Below are 8,944 nucleotides of genomic sequence, written 5' to 3' on the forward strand. Positions count from 1 at the left end.
CTTCTTTGCAGGGCTAGCACAACGACCAACCGCCTTATACTTTCCCCAAGTCAAGTACCCATTAGAGTTGGGCGCCCTACAAATCCAGCAAATTCAAAATCCCAGTCTTCATCAAGCTTCGAACCCAGGACTCCAGGTTCAGAAGCCAAGCGCTTAACTACTCGGCCACAGCGTCCCTTTCTCGTTTTAACATGCCTAGAATTATTATTTTTTTAAAGTTTTGAACAGAAAGAGGTCAGTGTGATATGTGATGATGTCGTCACTGCTGGATTTCAGAATTAAACTCATTAAATGTGACTTTTAGCAGTTAGGTCTTAACTTCGTGGTTTTCTTCACTTCTTGGTCCCTGGGACTCCTTTTATTAGAAATACCGCGTACGTTTTGTCTTGAATCTGGGGTCACAGCTAGACTGCATAGCCAAGTGAAATACTGCACACTTCCTCTAGTTTTGGAGAGAAGGCACATTGTAGTGCATGTTTATGGTTCACAGATTATTGTAATTCATCGAAATTTGAATTTAACTACATCATGGTAGATCTTACCTGGGCGATTTTTTCAACAACATGAATCTGAAGCGAAACAATAATTCTATCTTTATAGAAATTACTAAATTAGCCTATCATTATTTTAGTAAAATTTTCATTAATTTTAGTTTACTTAAGTGGTCTTTTGGACAGAATATGACAATGTTACTAGAATGATCATTTGAACAGAATATGACACTGCCAGTAGAGCTGTATGACCTACTTAGCGAAGATAGTTTAGTCTTATTGGACAAAAAACAACTTTATAAAACATTTACAGAATTCATTAAGTTTTATTTTCCTCTTTCCTAGATCTAGGCCTAATGGAAATCAATTAATTTTACCAGAGTTTCTTGCCCTTGTGACCGCCCTCCCCCTCTTCTTGCTATAAAGAGGGTTTGGAGTTAGTGCGGTACCAGAAGAGTCCGGACGGATCTCCGGCCTAATAAAAAGAGTGTGTATCAAAATCGAAAACAAAACAGGAAGGTCCGATCTTGCAGTGTGAGTAATATTCGATGGATTTTTAGCGTCGTAAAATAGTTTTGCAGAGGGCGCTGTTTTGATCAAGGAAAATGGGTCAACAGAACGTTGGTACTGCGTGTGGGAGAAATTCATCCGAATTTACGTGAGAAAGACGTAGAGACGAAAGAAAAGCTTCAGCGCGGCGCCTCCATGGAAACGTCCGCCCATGGAAGCTAAAGGCTAAGAACCAACAGGGCCTCCAGTGGGCTACCACAGTTAAGCTCTAGCGAGTGTGCTTGCACGTATTGAGGATGTGATAAAGGCTTATTCACCAGTCCGCATCCATTGCACCCTTCCCCAGCTAGGTCATATGGGTGGTGATGTTCTCACAGGAACGCAGTGGTATATTATAGGAATATGAAGTGTCCCCTCATGGGCTTGGCCTCCGGCCTTGCATGGGTAGGGCATTGCTTTGGCTTAAGGTACCGTGATCCATGAACAAACGGATGTGATTATATGATCATCTAGTTGATGGGGGGCTTCAGACAGAGTCGGTGAAGAGCCTATTCCTCATCCTGGCCACGGGATATAATCCTTTCCCGGGTCAAAGGTTCATACAAGGGATTTATCTCGAACCCTTTTGGACATCTGAACGGAGAGAATCACGTTAGCGTAGACATATTGAAATGTCTTCTGTAAGAGACACATGCATCGCAAGTAAACGTTTTAAAATTTCCTTCTTGAAAACAGTCTCTTAAGCAATTGAATTGGCTAATCATTCCAATCTTTTCTGTAGTTAGAAGCACGACCAACATAAGTCTTCTCCCCTTTAGGAACCCCGTGATTGATTCGAGAGAGAATAAAATGTAGTACGAAAGTATATATATTTATTAAAGTTTTGACGTCAAAATTAAAAGAGATTATGGTTTTACCTCGTTGTGCATACCGAACATCCAGTTACATTTCGACTTTCCGATTCCAAACTATTATAATGTATTATACGATTAATTCCCTTAGATCTAGTACGGAACTATTCTTACCACAGTGCTAAGTTCTATCAGAAAACGAACATGTCAACCTTAGCGGATTTTCAAGCACTGAGCATCTATTTGCTAGAGAAAATGAACTACCATCCACTAATGTAGTTTTATGAATTGGACTTTGTTTTCTTTTAACCAGAATGGGAATATGTAAACTAAAGACTTTTTTTTTCTTCCCAAAAGAACAAAGAAATAGCTTAATTTTATTAACAGACATAGTTTACAGTAGTGCTGTCCTAAAACTATCTACAGGGGCGGAGTTTAAGTCTCAAACACGATTTCCAGATGGTCTCTTCCTATTTACAAAGCTTATATCAACTCACCCTGTCTGTCTATCTGTGTGTCAAACTGTAGTCTGTCTGTCTGGTTAAAGTTTGTTCACGTTTATTTCTCCGACACCCAATCTCGGATCAAGCTGAAATTTTTGCACAATTATTTCTTTTACCTGACAACACAAGAATCAACTTTCAAAATCTACAAATTAGTTAATTTACAATTGGTAATAAATAACTTGTATGGTATCTCAAACAAGGTAAAGAAATAGTACTTGACTTAATTATTTTGCTTTTTATTAGGCTGCCTTCTAAGGCTATGTGAACACAAACATGAAATAGAAACAATAGATAACTATACAAAATATTCCATATTCATAGACTCTTCGCTAGCAGATTGTTTGCCGTGTTAACCTGAGAAGGCCTTAGCCCACAAGTTCGAATTCAGGTCGTTCCCCCTTTTTTTTTTTAATACATTTATTATTTTTATGAATGCTTTTTTAGAATTGTTAGTCTACATCTATAACAAATTTAATTACACGACTGATCAGTGGTGTAGCTATGGCGGGGGATGGGGGGGGGAGAATTCGAAAATCCCCAAGGCCAACACTTGAGGGGGGCCCCCAAATGAGTGTTCGAATTTATTTGGCCAACCCCCCACCCCCTAAATGATCTAAATGATGTGCAAATTTCTAGCTACGCCACTGTGACTGATCCAAACTAATTGATGCAAGTACGCTTGATATTAGGTTTATATATATATATATATATATATATATATATATATATATATATATATATATATATATATATATATATATATATATATATTCTTGTTTTATTTTGTCTTTCACGCCTTTAGTCAATGGTGCTTGTTGAGCTTTGATTATGTAGCGGCGTTCATACATCCGCCCCTGCTATTCAATATCATTTAAGGAAAGCTGCAAAATTGTAATTGTACAACCAACTTCCAACGCAATATTTACACTTCAAAAAGACGCGTCATCTGGAAAGATTTCAATTCACAGACAGACACTCCATTTTCTCCAATAATAGGGAAGGAAACACTGGTAGAGCTTCAGTTGATAGATCTGGTCTAGAACAAATACCGGGCCTGCCTCACGCCGTTGACTTCATGCCAGGTATTTCACAGACTTCAGTCTTGTTGAAACAAAGCCACAACTTCCGTTCTCTCGAGTCTGAGTACGACTCCATTGTTGGCGATCATTGTAGGCAACTAGCGGAGGAAATGGCGATCAAAACTGAATATGGATATATAATTAATATTAATGAAAAACTTTACTCACAATTCTGGGTTAGCTTTTCATTTCGTTACCTACATAAAAAGTATATTGACAAATATTATTAATTGTAATTTTTTTTTCATATCCATAAACATTCTAAGTGGCGAATGATGATCGTTTCTTATGAATTACAGAACCTTCTTTAAAAACAAAACAAAAAAGATAGTTACGTCCTACACGTATATTTGTGTTTATCTAGTCGTACATTTAGGCTCAAAACTTTGCTAACTCATTGGTTTTCCTGACGATTCAGGCAGCCGTTCGAAGCAATAACGGCACTACGGAAGAAGGAGCACTAGTACGAATTTGTCTTAGCATATGGAATAAAAAATGTGCTTTTATCTTGGTGTATTTCTGATTATTTTATTAGGTTGTGTTTTGTAAGCTATGATTCAATGTGTTATTGTTACTTTACTTTTTTAGTCTTCTACTAATGATGTTACTTTAGTTAAATTAAGTTAAATGAGAGTATTCACCTGTTCTCCTTCCGACTCTCGGGTCTATATTCTAGCCTCTTTATGGCTTCTTTAGTTCAGGGGCCTCAGGGTACGCATATTTAAATAATGTTCTAACTAAAGTTCAATAATATTTTAGTTTTAATATTTTCTTGTTTAATTTGTAAAAAAAATTCTCTTAACAATGTTTAATGTTTTATTCTATGGTATCATTATTTCTTCTATTCGAAGATTCTTCAATAACTTTCATTTATTATAACATTATGATAGTTTATTATTAAACTGAAATTAAATTATATTTTTATAATTATTATATTTTGAGTTCTTAGTTTGTGTAACTGCTTTATAATGAATAATAAGATAAGTAGTTTATATTTGTTTCATATTTTTTTAACTCCATTTTGTTCAGAGAACAATGCTTCTTAATTTTTCGCTCATCCGCAAGAAGTTATTTAATTTGATCTAAAAATCGTAAATGATGTATGAATTAGAAATGGAAAGGTCGCTACTTGCGAGAGACAAACAGACAAACAGACGACAAGCCGAATCGCTTGACAGATAAAATGTAATTCACGAAGCCACTCCAACTCCTCCTCATGTGTACCACGTGACCACGTGACTAGCACAAAAACTCATTTCGTCTGTTGTTTTTTTTATTTCGTGTGGTGGTTGGGGGGGGGGGGGGGGTTAACAAATTGCGTCAGAAGTTTTTGTTTTTTTCTTGTAAAACTTTTACAACAGAAAAAAAAATGTATTTTGTTTCTCGGGATTGGTCAGTGTTAGTAGCCTACCAAGATGTAACTATTTAACCTACGTCTATATGGAAATTAGTTGATTTTTTTTTTATTTTTTTTTTAGCATGGTATGAGAGAATTAAGAAGACCTCAGCCTGGACATTTTGATGGGATGTCGCTGACGGCTGGGATTTTCTGTCCGGTCTGCCGAACGACTCCTGTCCGGTCGTATCACGTCGGTTCAAATTGTCTTGTGGAATTTCTTGTCTTTTAAGAGTCTTCCATCTTTTTTTTTCCTCCCTCGCAAAGAAACTCCCCCACCCTTTTCCTCCCTAGCCAGAGTTAGCTACGCTTCACAGGCTTCGTCCTCTTTATGTCACATGACGTCCTGGGGCAGAACTATTTACCCTTTTGCTATACTTAGTGAATAATTTCTGGGAAAGTGGCGGAAGTAGAAAGATTAGTGATTTAACAAAAAAAAAAAAGAAACATTCTATGTCGTTCTACGTTGTGGGTGTTCAACTTAATTTATACATAACGTTTCTTTCCAAAGATCATTGACCACAATGTACATTAATGACGGATGTTTAAACTGATGTCAACTATAATACTCGTTGTTTCACCCTTGACCTGTGCAGCTAAAAGCATACTTAGATCTATAACTTTACACATTTTGTTTTCTTTAAAAGAGGCAAACTGATTGTGTTTTAAGGTAGGGATTATGGGTAGTGGCGTCATTAAGAGGGAACTGAGATGTGGGCCGCACCAGGTAACACAGACCCCTGTGACTCCATTAATTAGAAGTAGGAAAAAAAAAAGTCATACTCAGGGTCGCCGCTACCTATTGTTCAATTGTTCCTTGCACGCAGGCGGCCGACTTTAGGGTGCGGCCAAATCATTATTCCAAAGTTACGTTACTTAAAAAAAATTAGTTTAATAAAAAAAAATACTGAAATATTTTAAATAAATTCTAATTATTTCATTATCCCTTGAAAATAAAAACGATATTCGTACATAAGAAATTGTTTTGAAAACAAGAACAAATAAAATAGAGCAGCTTGTGAGGGATTCCCACGGGTTTTTTCATAAGCGCCTGCTCATTTCTGGCCTTGAATTTTTGCGAGTTGTTTGTAATATTTGTTTAAGAGTCGAATAGCCCGCCCTTTAAGTAGATCTATTACAGGTAATTAAAAAGTCAATTTTAAAAACATTTTCACTGGGGGGGGGGGGGGGCGCAACGTCCTGACAAAAAGGGTGTTATGGAGTGTGTTTTTCCTAAGCGGCGGTGAGAAGAGGTTAAGCGATAGACTTGTGGTTATGCAGTGACAATGATGAAATTAACATAACTAGTGCAAATGTGAGACGATCCTAAGACATGAAGAGTAAAAACTTTTGTTGTTGTTGTGAGCTAGATTTCGTTTAAATATCAGTTTATTTCATGACCTACTATTAGATCTATATCAGTTTATTTCATGACCTACTATTAGATCTAGATCAGTTTATTTTATGACCTACTATTAGATCTAGATCAGTTTATTTCATGACCTACTATTAGATCTATATCCGTTTATTTCATTACCTTCTATTAGATCTAGATCAGTTTATTTCATTACCTTCTATTAGATCTAGATCAGTTGATTTCATGACCTACTATTAGATCTATATCAGTTTATTTCATTACCTTCTATTAGATCTAGATCAGTTGATTTCATGACCTACTATTAGATCTATATCAGTTTATTTCATTACCTTCTATTAGATCTAGATTAGTTTATTTCATGACCTACTATTAGATCTATATCAATTTATTTCATGACCTACTATTAGATCTATATCAGTTTATTTCATGACCTACTATTAGATCTAGATCAGTTTATTTCATTACCTTCTATTAGATCTAGATCAGTTTATTTCATGACCTACTATTAGATCTATATCCGTTTATTTCATTACCTTCTATTAGATCTAGATCAGTTTATTTCATGACCTACTATTAGATCTAGATCAGTTTATTTCATGACCTACTATTAGATCTATATCAGTTTATTTCATGACCTACTATTAGATCTAGATTAGTTTATTTCATGACCTACTATTAGATCTATATCAGTTTATTTCATGACCTACTCTTAGATCTATATCAGTTTATTTCATGACCTACTCTTAGATCTATATCAGTTTATTTCATGACCTACTCTTAGATCTATATCAGTTTATTTCATGACCTACTCTTAGATCTATATCAGTTTATTTCATGACCTACTCTTAGATCTATATCAGTTTATTTCATGACCTACTCTTAGATCTATATCAGTTTATTTCATGACCTACTCTTAGATCTATATCAGTTTATTTCATGACCTACTCTTAGATCTATATAACGTCTCAAACTAAATCGTGAATAATAAAAGTTATAGTGAGTTTTTGTTCTCAAAGAAGTTTTATTAACCAATCAACGTTGCGTGCTCGTTTTTGTCATGTTTGTTTAATAATTATAATATATTTTCAAGATGTTCTGCTCTGGAGTCTTCCATTAGGTTATACATTACATTCAACAAAATCAAATTCTGCAAAAGCAAAAAAAAATTGAAAGTTTTCTTTCATTAAAGGTGAAAAAACTTCTAAAAAAATTGTGCTAAGAATGGTACAAGGTGCATTGAAAATTTAGAAAAAGAAAGAAAGGCATCCTTCGAGAAATTCTAGAGCTTTAACTGGATGTTTCTAAATAAATTTTAAGACACTACATTCGATGATCTTTTGTCATGCATACAGCATTTAAAAAGAGACGTACATATTTCACTGATGCTCAGTTGTTTGATCATTACTGCAATTTGTAATCAGGACATAAAGAAAACAGTTGTTTTTTATTTTATGACTAGCCATGTTACCCGCGGCCCGCGGGTCTCAATATGCGTGTCACTGATATAGTACATTAGAATAGTTTGTGGGAAGCGTGGTCGAGAGGCTGAGTACGCTTGAACATAGCTTGGCTTACCTACATATGAAGGGGGCTCGAGGCTTGACACCCGACTCGAGTTAAGCTGTGTACTGAGCACCTAAAGGCAGCACGGAAACAAATGTGGATGGACCATAGCGCTCTGAGTATTCAATACACATGAAAGTAGCGCTATATAAAAGTTATAATAATAATTAGAAACAATTTTTTAAAAAATAATGTTATAAGTAAAGCGGATGTAAAAATGGTTTGAACAGTGCTATTAAAATAGCTAGACCTAATTCCATATTTGTTACAAAAAGATTTGCTTGCATATATATTGAGATCTAGATCTAGAGTCTAATATAGTTTTTGACCTAGATTAAACTTAGATTCATTTGTTTAAATTAAGTAAAATACATCTACTTTCACTAAACATTCCTGATCTATCATTTAAGATTGAATTTAAGGTTCAATAAGCTTATTAATTATTTTATGTTAGTATATTTAATATCACCCAAATAGAGCCTCATTTGCCTGTCCTATCACAGCGTGTTTTCACTGCGCATGTAAGGTTTGTGCGATACATGAATGAAACTTTTATGTCAACACGGCATCGCAGCTATAGCTACAGTTGAATTAGAGTTTTAGACCAAGGAATAGAGAGATGTGTAACAATTCGGTCTTGTATAATGAAAGAATTTACATTATGTACGTCATAAATTCTAACTTCGCAGATATAAGGAACGAATTTATGTAAAAATGCTTTTGAAAGACAAATTTGAAGCTTAATTTTATTAAATAAAGAAATCAATAGACTATATTTTGTATTTTCATGTGTCATAGTAAAAAAACTATATTCACAAAGTGTAGTTCTTAAAATTAGATCTAGATCTAAATCCTTTCGATCTTTTCTCATGACAACATGGTAAACATAGCCTAGATTTATAAGATGCAATACTTTTATAGAGTTGGTCAACTTTGTTTTTTTTTGAGGGTCTTAAGTTTGTTTTAGGACTACAATACATACACTACGGTCCCACTTAGTACCCAAGGTACTTTTATGCCAAGTTTTATCAAGATTGGTGAAACGGTTTTGATTTCTATGTGGGACATACATACATACATGCATACATACATACATACATGCATACATACACACATGCATACACTTTACTTTCTACTTTATAGTATAGATAACTTTTTTTTATACACAGT

Source organism: Biomphalaria glabrata, chromosome 1 (assembly GCF_947242115.1).
Source record: "Biomphalaria glabrata chromosome 1, xgBioGlab47.1, whole genome shotgun sequence".
Lineage (NCBI taxonomy): Eukaryota > Metazoa > Mollusca > Gastropoda > Planorbidae > Biomphalaria > Biomphalaria glabrata.